We start from the raw sequence: 16571 nt of genomic DNA on the forward strand, positions 1-16571 counted from the left end.
GATTTAGTTCTTGGTGCATTTTTACCACCCTCCCATTGAGCCCCTCAAAGATGCTGATTAGAAATGGCTTCCCATCAAAACTGCTTTCCTGATAGTTATAACATCTGTCAGTACAATTCACAATCTCCATCCTCTGTCAGTCTACAATGATTACTGCAGGTTTTTGTTGGATGCTTCAGGGGTTTTCCTCCATCTTAACCCTGCATTTTCTGCTCAAGGCCCTATTCAAGTTCCAGCAGTCCCAATCTTTTGAGTATGTTAGACTACTCTATCAACAGTCCAGGTCTTGGCAGAGTACATCAGGCATACTCAGATCTTTGGGGCTCTTTTTCTGCCACTAGGTTGTAGATGTCATTCAGCAAGTGTATGCATTCTCGGGTACTCGCTTCCAATCTGAAGTATGGGATTGACCTAAGGTGTGGCAACTTCATGGGCCTTATAGTCATCTGAGTCCATGTTTTACAAATTCTACAGACTTAATGTAACAGCTAATCATTTTGGGAGGTGCAGGTGCTGGGTGTGTCTTTTTGGTAGCCAGATGGGCATTGTCTCCATGATCAGCTTAACATTTTGCACGTTGATTAGAGTGGATACTCTCTTCACAGATTTTCCCCCTGAATCTTTCAAGGTCTTCTTGGTGCCAGTCTTGCATCTTGCAGACTGATAGGCCATTTTCTCTCACACTTGGCCTTCGTGTCAGACAGGGCCCGACATGGGTGGCAACTAAATATGTACATTTCTAAATAGTTTGTTTGCTTACACTGTGGTAGTTGGGATATTGGGGGGAAACAACTCCACTTGGGGTATCTTAAAAGAGTTAACCCGCACATATGGAATGTGTAAAAATGGTTGAGAGATATTTCCATATGAAGCCCAGTGGGACATCCCGGGATTTGACAAGGGTCTGCCTGGTTATGTTGTAACTTTGTATACTGGGCATTCTAGACAAGTGTCTTACAGACAGATCAACATGCCCTGGTTAATAGTGGGATCATTCCACATACATAGGGAATGCAAAATGTAATGTAGTGCCAAGATAGCCTCTCTCTCAGAAAACAAAGGTTACAATGTAACCACATATTCCATCATCTACAGGACAAACATGGACAAGATGGAACTTTTCTGCAGCTGAGATCAAATAATCAATAAATGTTTCCTTCTTATAGTTCCAGTGTTGATCCTCAGAGGTCAGATAAAGAAAACATCAGGTTCTTTGTGAGTCTGTTCTGTGCAGCAGCAGAGAAAGAACACCATACAGGAGAGATGACGCTGGAGCTGTTATCATCAGTGTGCACATATGAAACATTCACATGTGACATTATTTTCCTGCTGGATCTGTACTCCCATGTAAAGGACTATGAGACTAAAACAGGCTTGAGTGTCCTTCCATCATTACAGTCAGTTTTCCAGTCAGCTCCTGCAGTCTGGTCCATAAACCTTTCAGAGAGAAAGACCTCCATCCTCCTGGAAGTGCTGAAACTCCAACCAGAGAAGAAACAAGTGAAGCTGACAGGCTGCTCACATGAAGAGAGTGAAGTGAGGAGTTTCCTTCAGTGTCTCCCTTATATCTCACAGCTCAGGTAAATAAATTGTACTTTACATAATTAATTCTACATAAGAAGAGGTGTTCTGTGAAAGAAGTAGTTAGAGTGGAGCCTTGGCAACTTGACATGAGAAAATAATCAGGTAGGTAGATAAGGCAGGAAGAAAAGAAAACCAAAACCAAACCAATACTCCCAAACCATAAAACCATTAAATGAGTTTACATGGCTGCATTCATCTGGTTTGTGTCTCCACCTGGACATGTAGTGTAGAATAAGTGTGATTTCCACATGTGTGATTTGAGCAGCAGGTGAAGCTGCTGCTGTACACGATATGAAGTGTAGATGTTGTTCTGCTCTATATGTTTCGATGTTGTTGATATTTAGTGTTTTACTCTCTAAAGTCAGACAATAAATAAAATAACAGTTACAATTCAGTACGCACCGATTTCACACACAGGATTAGTGTTTGTGTTGTGACTCAGTAACAGTCTAAAAACAATGTTCAGCTGCTCTGATGGAAGATGGCTTTAAAATGGACTCATTATATACAGGACAAATGGACAAGATGGAGTCCATGAGTAGTGTTTGATGGTTTTTATGCAGCTGAGATCAAATCATCACTAAATGTTTCCTTCTTATTGTTCCAGTGTTGATCGTTGGAGGCAAGATCTTCATGAAGCAGTCAGGTTCTTTGCGAATCTGTTCTGTGCAGCAGCAGAGAGAGAAGAGCAGACAGGAGAGAAGATACTGGAGCTGTTATCATCAGTGTGCACATATCAAACATTCCCTTTTGATGAGAAATACATAAATTGGTATCAGTGTGATTTCCTGCTGGATCTGTACTCCCACGTAAGGGATTATGAGATTAAAACAGGCTTGAGTGTCCTTCCATCATTACAGTCAGTTTTCCAGTCAACTCCTGCAGTCTGGTCCACAAACCTCTCAGAGAGAAAGACCTCCATCCTCCTGGAAGTGCTGAAACTCCAACCAGGGAAGAAACTGTTGGAGCTGACAGGCTGCTCACATGAAGAGAGTGAAGTGAGGAGTTTCCTTCAGTGTCTCCCTTATATCTCACAGCTCAGGTAAATCAACTGCACATTGTGAACATATTTGCATATGAAGAGATGTGCTCTGAAAAAAAGTTGGAAAAATATCAATGTATTTCTGGATCAGTGTTATAGTTATATGTTGTGGTTTTATTCACAAGAGGTCATAGTTCATTTTTGTTTCAACTCTTCCCCATTTCAGAGATCAGCATCTAAGAATCATTATTTATTCTTTTATTTTTAGTTGTTTCCTTAAAGTGTATTTCATTTACATAGAATTTTTTAAAATAATCTGATTAAATAAGCTAACAGGATTTAAATAAATGTTTAAATAAATGTAACAGGATTTAAATAAATGTAAATTAATTTTTTTGAAATTCCTCCATTTTTTAATTTCATATAATTCATCGATTTTGATTTAAAATCATTTTTGTATTCAGTAAAGCATCAACACTTTAGTTTGCGTGTCTATTTGACAGTCACCTTTTGAATAAATAAATTACCATAGAAGAGGGACTATGCATTTTTCCCCACATTTTCCTAATAACAATATTGTCGCTCAGTAACAACAACAAGGCTATGTTAAAACGTCAAGGTAAATATTAAATTAGTAAAATCTTGCAACAATTAATGTTTTTTTTCCTTTTGTTAAAATATATGACATCAAATTGAAGATAAAGTTATATAAAGAATGTGTTACTCTACAAATTAAATAGAAATTGTCAAATTTTCTAGCAGTTCAAAAACTAAATGGCAATCTAAATCATTAAATATTATCTATATAAATCATATGTAGATGGCTGCTTTCACCGGATTCATGTTCACTGACAATGATGAAACTGTCTGTGAAGGTTCTCAGTCATCCAGGTCATTATTGTCTAAGGAGCTTGGAAAGAAAAGCGTCTGGACTTCTTTAAGTTGCTTGAAGACATTTCACCTCTCATCCAAGAAGCTTCTTCAGTTCTAGGGTCAAATGTTGGAGAGTCCCAGATTTAAGCCCTGTGGGAATGTCCCCCCAAGAGGAACAATGGACCCCCTAATGATCCTCTACCTAATCACACGAGCCAAGGTGTAGGTCACAATCAGCAGAGGTTTCAGGTGAACTCATTGTGAAACCGAGGATGTGGACAAGTGGGTGAAGAATTTGTCTGACAGACATCTCACCCAAACAGAGAAAAACATCCTTGCTAAAGGGTTGAATTTTGCTGTCACGCCGAGACAAATCCCGCAATGGAACTGATCACAGCCACAGAAACAGCAATTCGAAACAACAATATTGCAGAAGTGGAAGCAGAGCAACTACGGACGAAAGTTTCGGCCTGTGTCAGCAATGCAAAGCCCCCAGCATCCAACATTACCATGGAGGAGAGGAAGACACTCACATCACTTAGTTATGACAACAACATTATCATCCTTCCGGCAGACAAGGGTAGGTGCACAGTATTGCTAAACCAGAAAGACTATCACGAGAAAATTTTGTCACTACTCAGTGATGAAAATACTTAAGAGCCCCTGAAACGAGACCCAGGAAGTGGTTACAGGAAAAGGGTGATAGACTGTCTGAAGCAGTTAGGACAAGACAAGGTTATCAGTGTTGGGCAAGTTACTTTGAAAAAGTAATTCAATTATAGTTACTAGTTACTTCTTCAAAAAAGTAACTGAGTTAGTAACTGAGTTACAGTATTCTAAAAGTAATTAATTACTTGAAAAGTAACTATTGCGTTACTTTAAAAAAAACGTTTAACCCTCTGGGGTCCAGGGTATAATTGGCGATTTTTTACTACTTTTGATTTTCCCTCAACATTTTACCTTTAAAAACTATTTGCTTTGCCTTGTTTGGTATCATCCTTTTCAGCACAACCTCACGTGCCTGAATTTACAGTCATGTTTTCATTTTGACATACTGTATTAACACAACTGATCTAAAATCAGGCAAAAAACATAAAATCAGAGTAGAAAAAGTTATACTTTTTACTGTAACAACCACAAACATCTTTAATGAATCATATTTCATAACTTCAAATGCAAATATTAATTGTCAATTTTAAAATCCTATGCACAAGTTTTGCAAACAACAAAGTTGTTTGCATCCATTTACCTTTTACCCTTTTTTAAATAACCATTTCAAACTATTTACAGAACAATCAGCTGTTCTTCAATAAGATGCCACACAAATTATTTGTGCCACTCCAAAAACATAATTTCTGTCCACTACAAAGGAGAACATCACAGCCTGATACCTGCAGGTCTGACAGCAGCAGGTGTATCACTCCTGTTTCTACCTGGAGACAGCAGTCGCCTCATTGTTCTGACACACAACACAAAACTATCCACAACACTACACACTAACTACACAAGACAACACATTAACTACACACTCCAAACACGCTAAACGTCACAAATCTCTCACATCTCAAAACTCCCGCTCTCTCTCTTTTTCTGCTCTCTCTCTCTCGTCACTCCTAAAACTTCCCCTGTTTTGTTTTGTTTTGTTTTTTTGCTCATAAGCAGAGAGTGCTTGCTAGCGCTAACGTGGCAAAACTATTGAGGAAAACATGCCGTGTATATATTGTTTATCATGACTCTGGTTTTATGTGGCCCATCAAAACAATTTAAAAACTGGTATATATCACCTTGTTGCTTTGTCTTTAAGTGGTCATGTGATTGGCTTACCATGACTACTTTATTCTTCCTCAGTCAAACAGCAGCACTCATGCGATTGTTTTGCCTCCTTAGCTCCAGGTGTTGTGCTAGACAGTGATCGTGATTACCGTCCGCGGGAGCGCGCAGCTGCTTAAAGCTGTAGCGCCCAGATTACTTACAGCTACTTCCGTGCAACTGATATAAGATGCGGTAAGCTGAACACAGCTTCAACCGTCTGTTTGTTGAAAAATAGTAACGGACCGCATTTTCTTGTTAGTAACTGTAACGGCGTTGTAACGATAGGAATAGTAATGACAGGGGATTTCTAAGAATCTCCCCACAGTTCTTCAGCTGAGACACCTGAGTTAGAAAACACAAACAGTGCAGTTGTTTTTCACTCGCAAGGGCAGTCATGGAACGCAAGACTTGCGCCCCATCACTGTCTGCGTTCTTTATTTATACTTGTCTGTGTGTCTGTGTGTGTGTACAAAGATAACAAAGTCACTCAGAGCTGCAGGTTTTCCCCTTTTCTACATCTGTATGTTCTCGTAAAAGAGCTGAGGTTTCTCTTCTCTACATCTGAATGTTCTCTAAAAACAGGAAGCGGTTAGTAGCTGAATAAGTTTATCATCACAAAAGTTATTAGGTGAAAAGTCACGTAGACATGTAGATTGCTTAGTGATCCATAAAAGAGCACATTTCATGTAGCTGATCACATTATGTACAATTTTCTTTTGACATTCCCTCCTGTAGATCAGAAAATGAAATGTACATGTTATCAGTAAGTAACTACTTGTCTTTCACATTTTCAGTTACTACATCATTAGTTACACTTCATCTTCATCTAAGGAATAGGAAAAGAAGTCTTCATGATCTTCATCGGTTTATGGTACATCTCCGCATGCTGTGAGTGATAAACTTGTCATCTGTGAAATTACAGCTTTTAAACAAGGAATAACACAAGTAAAGAAAAGCAAAATAAAACCAGGGAAACTCCAACGCCGATCAACAGTCTCTTTAGAATCTGAAGCCATGTTTGAAGAATGTACATTATCTGGTACTTAGGTACAGCATGTGGTGTTGAATAAGACACACAATCCTCCTTTCTCAGCCAGGATCATGTCCAGTGCTACACGATGTTGCATTACAGCAATTCTGAGAGCATCTATTTCTTGGTTTTGTCCCTCGTTGACCTTGCAGGATGCATTGAGGAACAAGCCGAATCTATAGTCCAGTGTCTCAATTCTGAGAGCATGTTTTCCAACTCCTGCCCACGGGAAGAGTGAGTTGAGTACCTTTTGTCCAGTTGTCCAGAGTTTGAATTCTTCAGGTACGTCGGTTCCCCAGATTGAGTCATGTGGTCTGACTGTTGAAGTTGAGCGTTTCTTCCTGAATGAGGATGGTGATGTTGTTGTGCACTTTACACAAGTCATTCTGAAGGTGTGGTCGGAGATCAGAATTGGTGCACATGTTCCAATGTGTTCCCCATATATGGTTGGTTGTACTAATATGCTCGGCATGTGCAGCAGACGTAACAGTCTTTCTCTGTGGTTCTGTTAAACACGTATCTGTATCAGGCATTGTCCATCTCTTTTCTCGGCTCGTGTATTGTTTTCTTCCGTCTTCCAGGGTGGATAGCGTGATGAGCAGAGCCGTTGCCAGTAGTGAGACGCCAGTTACCACCTGAGAACACGTCATGCTTGAGGTTGGTCACACCCAAATGTATCAGTGAGCCTAAAGTTGGTCAGTGGCAGGAGAGAATGAGAGTGCGAGCTGAGCTCAATCAGCACTCCTCCCGCGCCACTGGACCCACTGACACCGGGGGAGATACCCCTTACACTTGTGCATCTCTAGTGGTCTGGGCTTCAAGCTCTACTTTCTTGCAGTGGCTCTGATAAATCCAAGATGGTCTCTCTGCAATTTTACGGGCTGTGGGTGTGGTCAATAACACTTGGTATGGGCCCTCCCAGCGGGGTAAACTCCAATTTTTCCTCTGGAGCACCCCTTTAGGACCCAATCGCCTGGTTTCAACCTGCAAGAGACTGAAGAAGAGTCGTACGGCAGTTTATTGTTCAAAACAATATCCTTATTTTCTAATAGTTTTGCCATCCATTCTGCCAGAGTTGTTTCTCTGACAGATTTGTCTAAAGGTTCGCTTGTCACTGGTAGTGGAAAAGGTCTGCCATGAACAACCTCAAATGGTGTAAGTTTTTGAGCCTAGACTTTCACTTAATTCAATAAAGTCCATGTGAATGGTGTGAAATGGATGAGGTGGTGTGGGGAAATGTCCTCTTTTTGTCCTCAGATTGCCTTTTGAATTGTGTTTTTGACAGATCATGCATGTCCTCACAAATTCTTTTGCTGAAGTTTCAAAATTTAGAGTGTAAAAGTGTGTATTAATGATCTGGATCATCCCTCCTGATGACACATGGGTCACCCCATGGGTCACTAATGCTGCTGTTCTGTGTAGGGACTTAGGGAGTACTGGTTTTCCCTCACAAGTCATCAGATCATCTTTTAGTTGTGCTCCACACTTTAACCATTTCTTTTGTTCTGTGGTTGGTGCTGCTTTTTGTTCATCTTTAAGTACGTCAAGTGGTATTTGCATAGTGGATGCAGACATTAATGTGTCTACAGTTTGTTGTGCGGCCAACTTAGCCGCTTGATCTGCAAAGTTATTGCCTTTAGTTATTTCTGATTTATCTTTCTGATGTGCAGCACATTTACATAATGCTAACTGTTTTGGCAACATTATTACTTCTAATAGTGTCTTCAGAAGATTTCCATGTTGTACTGGGTGTCCAGTAGATGTAATCATTCCTCTGTTCTGCCAAATTTTTGCAAAGTGATGTACTGCTGAAAAAACATACTGACTGTCTGTGTATATATTTATGTCTTGGCCTTCATGTAAAACACACGCACGTATCACTGCTGTGAGCTCTGCACTGAGCTGAGTGTGAGGATGTGAGCGGTTTCGCTTCTATGACTCTGTCTGTTGTGGTGTGCTGTGAATGTCAGCACGTGGCTTTGTTTCCTCATCTAATTTTTTCGTACAACAGTGCGGATGACCTTCTTCGGGTGAGGCCAAAAGTGTGCTCGGGTTCGGCTGACCACACTTCTCGATTCTAATGTGTGATTGCGACAGTAAGCTTCCAACATATGAGAGTTGTCTCGCATGTGTGAGGTAAGACAAATTGGCTTAGATTAAAATTGAAGACACTGCGTGGGGTACTCTGATGATCAGAGTGTGCCCTAAAACAATGTCAGCTGACTCTTTCACTGCCTCTGCTGCGGCTGCACAGGCTTGCACACATGTAGTAAGGCCTGACGCAACAGAGTCTAATTTGCACGAGTAAAATGCAAGCGGGCGTTGTTTTTCTCCAAATGCCTGTGTTAAAACTGCTTTCATGTAACCTGCTCCTCCATCTACATGTAAGTAGAAAGGCTTCTTTCAAGTTACTGAATGCTTCTTCTGTTTTATTTCTTTGTAGATGCAACACTACATTTTTACTTAAGGCATTTCAGGCAATTTCTATTTTTTCCCAAGAATTCACACATCTCACACATCTCACATATTTCAAACTTTTAAGTTAGGATTTTAAAAAAACTTCTTTATGTGAACTTTTCCCACAAGGTTCCATTCTTTCTATAGCAGCTTCATATAAAGTATGCACCAGGCTTTTAATCTCCATGTGGATGCATTGCTCACAGCTCTAAAACTAGACATTAGTAAATCATATGCCTAATCATTATGTGTCACTGTGATCCACAAGTATGATCACAAATTTGTTTTCCAAACCAACAAAACAAACAAACAAAAAACCAAACCAAACAAAAACAAGTTGCTGATGGCATGAACGCTTTACACACAAGAGTCAGGACACAAAAAGAAAAAAAAAACTGCTTTCAAAAACAAATCAGAAGTGTGAGGAAAAAACTGAGCTCACAGGCAGCTGCATGTGTGAGCTCATGCAGCTTCTGCTCTAAAAAAATAAAATAAAATAAAAAATAAAAAATGTGTAACTTGCTCATTAGCTTGGTAGTGTCCACATATTTAATTTAGCTTCTCAATCTTGTAGCTGTAGCTGTTGTATACAGCGTTTAGCTTATTAGTTGTTAGTACAGGTTTGCTCTACAGCTCAACAATGTCTCATCTAGGATGACAGATTTTCAACCAGGTCAAGTGCCTCTATGCACTTAATTAGTTCAGGTATTTTCTTTATTCTCTTCACCTCATATGTCGTTGTACTGAACTTGAGCAAACCTTAAGCTTGATTCAGACTACTTTTAACAATTATCCACCTCACATCTTAACTGTCTAAGGTGCCTCTTATTAATATTATGTCATTATTAATGTTATTATTTCTGTTTTATATAACAGCAATAGTATATTACAATATTTTATTATAATATTTCATTTATATTTTATTTGTATCCATCAAGGGCTGCGGGTAATCTGCAGTTTCACCCTTTCCCAAGCTGGAGACAGTTTCCTTTTCACACACTTTCCTTGGGTGAACAATGACACAACCTTAATATACCTTATGCATCTCTCCATTTCATTTGATATGTCTTCGTGTGAATTATCTGCTCTCATTCATTCTATTCATTCTGGGCATGGTCGTCATCCCAACTATGTTTCATCGCTAATACCAGTTTACAGGTTGTTATCCTTCCTATTATTAGTTTGAAAACATTAGAGATAAGCTCTAATTTAATTTAGCCTTTTGTTTATTCCACTGTATTCCTCTTGTATTTATATGTATTCAGTTGGGTCTGTATCCAGCCCTTTTTAAACTTCTACTTTGATCTCTAATTTTTCACTTGGTCAGGGATTATTATGTTCTTCCTGATAGGATGAGTGTATAATGGGACATTTTGTTTTCTTAGGATTTCTCCATCTACAAGCACTGATTTGTCCGGCGCCTGGACATTTTTTCTAACCACTGCTCGTCAGCAGTGAGTTTGGTGGGCTGATTCCCCATTATCACAGAACTGCAAAGCTTTCTCTGGTATGCTTGACTCGGGGGTGGATCCTGACACGCCCTTCTACCCCGTGCTATCCACGGGGCGGTGTCAGTTTTATGAGGCAGAACTCAACCTTTCCCCTTTGTCACCAGTACGTGGGCTTTTTGCAGGATACACAAAGATGAAAGTAGTTCAGCAGCGTATTGTGCTGTAAAATCAACTTACTTCCAAAACACATACACATACACACATAGACATTTGCGCGCTTTTATAATTTGTCACGAAGTACTTTCGGCTACTTCTGAAACCAGTCTAAATATAATTTATCACGAAGTAATTGCGGCTACCTCTAAACCCAGCCCAAACTTAGTTCCTTTTGGCGAACTCAACCTATTTCACGTGTTTCACGAAGTAATTGCGGCTACTTCTAACCTATCTTACGCATTTCACTAAACCCTTGCGGCGGTTTAAGACCAAAACAGTGTTTTCTCACCCTCAGTTGTCTTTTGCTGGTTGTTCAGGTCGTCTGGCTGGATCCCAGCGTCGTGGACCAGAAATAGTTCACCGGCCTGGACCCGAATTTGAACGTCCCAGGTCTTTCTCCTCTACCTGGAGAGGGCTGTCGACAGACTTTGGTGCTGGCTTCCCACGACGTCAGGATACAGCAGTCAGACCTTTAGATTGGAGTCACAGAAACGTGTCTGTTGTTTCCATCGCTAAGCTCGAAGGGCCAATTTAAATGACAGGGGATTTCTAAGAATCTCCCCACAGTTCTTCAGCTGAGACACCTGAGTTAGAAAACACAAACAGTGCAGTTGTTTTTCACTCACGAGGGCAGTCATGGAACGCAAGACTTGCGCCCCATCACTGTCTGCGTTCTTTATTTATACTTGTCTGTGTGTCTGTGTGTGTGTACAAAGATAACAAAGTCACTCAGAGCTGCGGGTTTTCCCCTTTTCTACATCTGTATGTTCTCGTAAAAGAGCTGAGGTTTCTCTTCTCTACATCTGAATGTTCTCTGAAAACAGGAAGCGGTTAGTAGCTGAATAAGTTTATCATCACAAAAGTTATTAGGTGAAAAGTCACGTAGACATGTAGATTGCTTAGTGATCCATAAAAGAGCACATTTCATGTAGCTGATCACATTATGTACAATTTTCTTTTGACAAGTAATTAGTTAGATTACTCGTTACTGAAAAAAGTAACGCCGTTAGTAACGCCGTTACTTGTAACGCCGTTATTCCCATCCCGATCCTCAACCCATTGGTAGGCAGTTTTAAACACCACATCCAGAACACCTTGGATTTTGTTGAGAAGGTGAGAGATGTCACTATGGAGGCAGATGAAACCATGGTGTCGTACGATCTCTCTTCACTTGCATCCCAGTCACGGAAGCGTTGGAGGTGGTCCGTAAGAGATTACAGGATGACACCAACCTCAGCAACAGGACCACTCTCAGCATCGACCAAGTGTGTTTGCTTTTGGAACTGTGTCTTCATTCCACCTACTTCACATACAAGGGTCAGTTCTACAGGCAGAAACATGGGTGTGCCATGGGCTCCCCAGTTTCACCCATCGTGGCCAATTTGTACATGGAAGAAGTGGAAAAGAGGGCTTTGCTATCCTACCCTGGAACACCATCAAGCCTTTGGTTCAGGTATGTGGATGACACCTGGATAAAAATCAAATCTCAGGACGTACTACATTTCACGGATCATATTAACTCGGTGGACCGACACATCAAATTCACCAGGGAGGATATGAAAAGTGGCAGGTTAGCCTTCTTAGACTGTGAGATTTCCATCAGTAATGGGGGGAATCTAAAAGCTGACGTGTACCATAAACCTACACATACGGATCAGTATCTAAGGTTTGACTCTCATCATCCACTGCAGCACAAACTGGGTGTCATCAGGACGCTACAACACAGAGCGAACACCATCGCCACTGACACAGCGGCCAGGGAAGCAGAAGAACGTCACATCAAGAAGGCCCTGAGTAAAAACTGGACTTTTGTCAAAGCTGGGAAGGTGCCAAAAGAAAACTCCAGCTCATCCAGGAGAGAAGAACAACCGCTGCCTAAGCGAAAACCTGTAGTGATCCCATACGTGTCAGGAGTATCGGAGCAGTTGAGACGCATTTTTTCAAAACACCGGGTCTCTGTGGCTTTTAAACCCCAAAACACGCTGCGCCAAACATTGGTCCACCCCAAGGATTGGGTCCCCCAACACAAACAGAGTAACATAGTGTATGCTCTTAAGTGCCAGGAGGATTGCTATGATTTATATATTGGGGAAACCAAACAACCTCTGGCTAAGCGGACAACACAGAAGAGCTACCTCGTCAGGCCAGGACTCTGCAGTCTATTTACACCTACAGGCCAGTGGACACTCTTTCAATGATGAGGATGTACACATCCTGGACAGGGAGGAACGCTGGTTTGAGCGGAGAGTCAAGGAGGCCATTTAAGTGAAGAGGGAAAGACCATCTCTGAATCGAGGAGGGGGCCTAAGGGTACATCTTTCGCCATCTTACAATGCTGTGATTGCAGCCATTCCCCAACTCTCTGTGAAAGGTACTCATGGCCATTGATCAGTGGGCTTTGATCAATGGTCATGAGAAGTTGCATAATTATAATTAAGGAACTGACCTCCTAGCCCATTGTTCCTTTCACTGGGCTGGTTTCAGTCATTATGCAAATGTACTGTTTAAGATTGGGGAAACCTGCAGTCAGCTGAGACTGAAGAAGTCACTTGGATGAGTGATGAAACGTTTCTCCCACTGAAAACGCTACGTCCAGATGAACAGAATCAACTTTTGGAGATTTACTTACCTGGATGATTGAGCATGCATCAAGACGTTAACAATGTAGTATATGCTGTACAGTATAGCGAGGAATGCCCAGACCTCTACTTTGGAGAGACCAAACAGCCACTTCATAAATGCATGGCACAACATAGAAGAGTGTAGAATTACAGGGATTATTTCACATAACCATCATCTTTATCATTGCATTAATTATCATTTTATCCAAGCATTTATTGAGGTTGCTGGCATTATGTTATAATTTGTATTACAGGTGTTATCATAATCACATATTAACATGTTTATTACAGGTGCAGTTATAACCACTTTAAATCGTTGAGTTAAATCTATAATCTTAAAAGCTTATATGCTGAGTATATTGTAACAGTAAAATAGTAGCTGAGCAAAGGCCTGAATGTATTCAGCTTCTTTTTGCGTTTGAGTTTGCCTAGTAACAGGTGACAGAAGGAGGACAAGTCCATGGGGACCTCATCACCATATTTGGAAAAGGATGCCAGAAAGGGGAACTCCTGTCTCTGCATTTATCTCTTAAAATTGATCATTGTCTGTAGAAGAGGCAAATAATGTTCTTAAGATGCAAATTATGTGCTTGTAAACGCAAGAGGGGGCGTTATAATACCCTGACAATATAAAAACAATCTGAAGTGTATTTTTGGTTGGAGATTTACAACTGATGTTCTGCAGTTTAACCCTCCCCACGCTGCGTGTATTCATTAAAATCAATTGTTTGACCGACCTCTTCTGGACCATCATTGTTTTACTCTCGTCCTCAATTTCGGACCCGTAACAAGAGCCACCTCCACGGTACAAGACTCAGCAGTCCATCTGCATCTAAAAGACAAAAGTCACTCTTTTGAGGATGCCAATGTTCATATTTTGGACAGAGAAGACAGATGGTTTGAAAGAGGAGTAAAAGAAGCCATCTATGTCCATTGTGAGCGGCCATCTTTGAACAGAGGTGGTGGTTTACGAGACCAACTGTCTGCCATCTATCATCCAGTTTTGAAATCCCTTCCCAGATGCCTTAACGCCCACTCACATCCTGGGCCATCTGACCTCAGGAAATCACATGATAGGGAGGGGCGAGGTTTCACAATGAGCTCACCCGAAACCTTGGCTGATTGGGACCTACACCCGTTTTCACACCTTGGCTCGTGTGATTAGGTAGAGGATCAATAGGGGATTCATTGTCCCTCTTGGGGGGACACTCCCACAGGGCTTAAATCTGGGACTCTCCACCATTTGACCCTAGAACTGAAGAAGCTTCTCGGATGAGAGGTGAAATGTCCAGATGCTTTTCTTTCCAAGCTCCTTCGACAATGATGAAAACTGTAGCAGCTCTACATAGAGACACAAATGAAGGTTTCAGACAGCAGAGACTTCATCACTTTTTCTCCACATGCAGATATGGTGTAGAATAAGTGTGATTTCCATGTGTGTCATCTCAGCATCAAGCTTCTGTTGTACAACATATGAAGATATTCCACTCCATTTCTATATTGTTGATATTTAGTGTTTTGCTATTATGATATGCTGTGTGTGGCAGGCAGAGTGAGGACCCAAAATGCAGGACTTACAAGCACGGCTAACTTCCAAATACATCTTTATTGCTAGATTTACAAAACACGAACTTAAACTAGACAGACACTAAGAATTAGCCAATCCATGAAATACTGAATCAAAAAGCCGCATAGCAGGAGGGATGAGGAGGATCAAAACAAAGGACAAATGGAAACAGAGGGCTTAAAGACACAAGTTAATCATCGAGATGGAACACACCAGGGAATGCAGGTGGGCTGAGTAAGACTATTGCCAGGGGAAGCAAAATTGAACGCAATGCACCCTAGACAAGCGGCTAACAAAATAAGACAGGAAACAGAGATGAAACACAGGCAGACAGGGGAAACAAACATGAAGACAAGACTGACTACATACAGGGAATATGAAAAGGAACTGACTAAACTAAAACAACAAACTAAGAACTACAAATATGGGTAAGTAAACTAGGAAGCACTGGGGAAGGTTATTAAACACCAAAGCAGTAAAGTAAAGCATAACTATAGCAATAATCAAAAATCCAGAAACAAATCAAAACCTATTTCTCAAATTCATAAAACACAACAGTTTGACAGTTTGTTTTGATTAGTTTGTGTTTTGAGTCAGTAACAGTCTAAAAACAATGTTCAGCTGCTCTGATGGAAGATGGCTTTAAAATGGACTTTCATTATATACAGGACACACATGGACAAGATGGAGTCCATCAGTAGTGTGTGGTTGTATTTATGCAGCTCAGATCTAATCATGTGTGAGTAAATGTGAGCGTGAATGGTTGTCTGTCTCTGTGTGTTGGCCCTGCGACAGACTGGCGACCTGTCCAGGGTGTACCCCGCCTCTCGCCCTATGACAGCTGGGATAGGCTCCAGTGCCCCCCGCGACCCTGGAAAGGATAAGCGGAAGCGAATGGATGGATGGATGGAGATCTAATCATCACTAAATGTTTCCTTCTTATTGTTCCAGTGTTAATCCTCAGAGGTCAGGATCAGTTGCTTTCTTTGTGAATCTGTTCTGTGCAGCAGCGGAGAGAGAACAGCAGACAGGAGAGAAGATACTGGAGCTGTTATCATCAGTGTGCAATTTTAAAGAAACCATTGATCGTATACAATATGAGGCATACGACGAGAGCAAGAAGTATCAACGTGAATCTCAGTGTAATTTCCTGCTGGATCTGTACTCCCATGTGAAGGACTTTGAGACTAAAACAGGCTTGAGTGTCCTTCCATCATTACAGTCAGTTTTCCAGTCAGCTTCTGCAGTCTGGTTCATAAACCTCTCAGAGAGAAAGACCTCCATCCTCCTGGAAGTGCTGAAACTCCAACCAGAGAAGAAACAAGTGAAGCTGACAGGCTGCGCACATGAAGAGAGTGAAGTGAGGAGTTTCCTGCAGTGTCTGCCTTATATCTCACAGCTCAGGTAAATTAATTCTACTTTACACAAAAAATAGTCTGTTGTACAGCTCTCTCCATGCTCATTCATATAATATATTATCCTCTATATGGATTCTTCAAAACTTATTTCCAGATCACCTTTCACCTTGGGTGCTAGCAATGAAGGTCAAGATCAGATGCTTAACCAACCTGGGTACTCATCTACCCAAGGCCCAAATCACTCAATAAATACACCATAACACTAATCATAACATTAATCTCTTTGTGTCTCCACCTGCACATGTAGTGTAGAAAAAGTGTGATTTCCAGGTGTGTGATCTGAGCAGCAGGTGAAGCTGCTGTTGTACAAGATATGAAGTGTAGATGTTGTTGTTCCACGTGTGTGTGTTTCTATGTTGTTGATATTTAGTGTTTTACTCTCTAAAGCCAAACAGTAAATAAAATGACAGTTACAGTTCAGTACGGAGTGATTTCACACACAGGATTAGTGTTTGTGTTGTGAGTCAGTAACAGTCTAAAAACAATGTTCAGCTGCTCTGATGGAAGATGACTTTAAAATAGACTTTCATTATATACAGGACACACATGGACAAGATGGA

General features: G+C 40.9%; 1 protein-coding gene across 1 annotated transcript in view; it reads left to right on the forward strand.

Annotated features, from left to right (window-relative positions):
- LOC106098971 (uncharacterized) overlaps window positions 1–16571 on the forward strand; it is a 242365-nt gene that overhangs the window by 3856 nt on the left and 221938 nt on the right. The window contains exon 2 of the mRNA XM_019351513.2: window positions 15545–15997. The gene's annotated coding sequence lies outside the window, so the exon portion shown is untranslated. The remainder of the gene's footprint in view (window positions 1–15544; window positions 15998–16571) is intronic.

Source organism: Oreochromis niloticus, linkage group LG23 (assembly GCF_001858045.2).
Source record: "Oreochromis niloticus isolate F11D_XX linkage group LG23, O_niloticus_UMD_NMBU, whole genome shotgun sequence".
NCBI classification, from domain to species: domain Eukaryota; kingdom Metazoa; phylum Chordata; class Actinopteri; order Cichliformes; family Cichlidae; genus Oreochromis; species Oreochromis niloticus.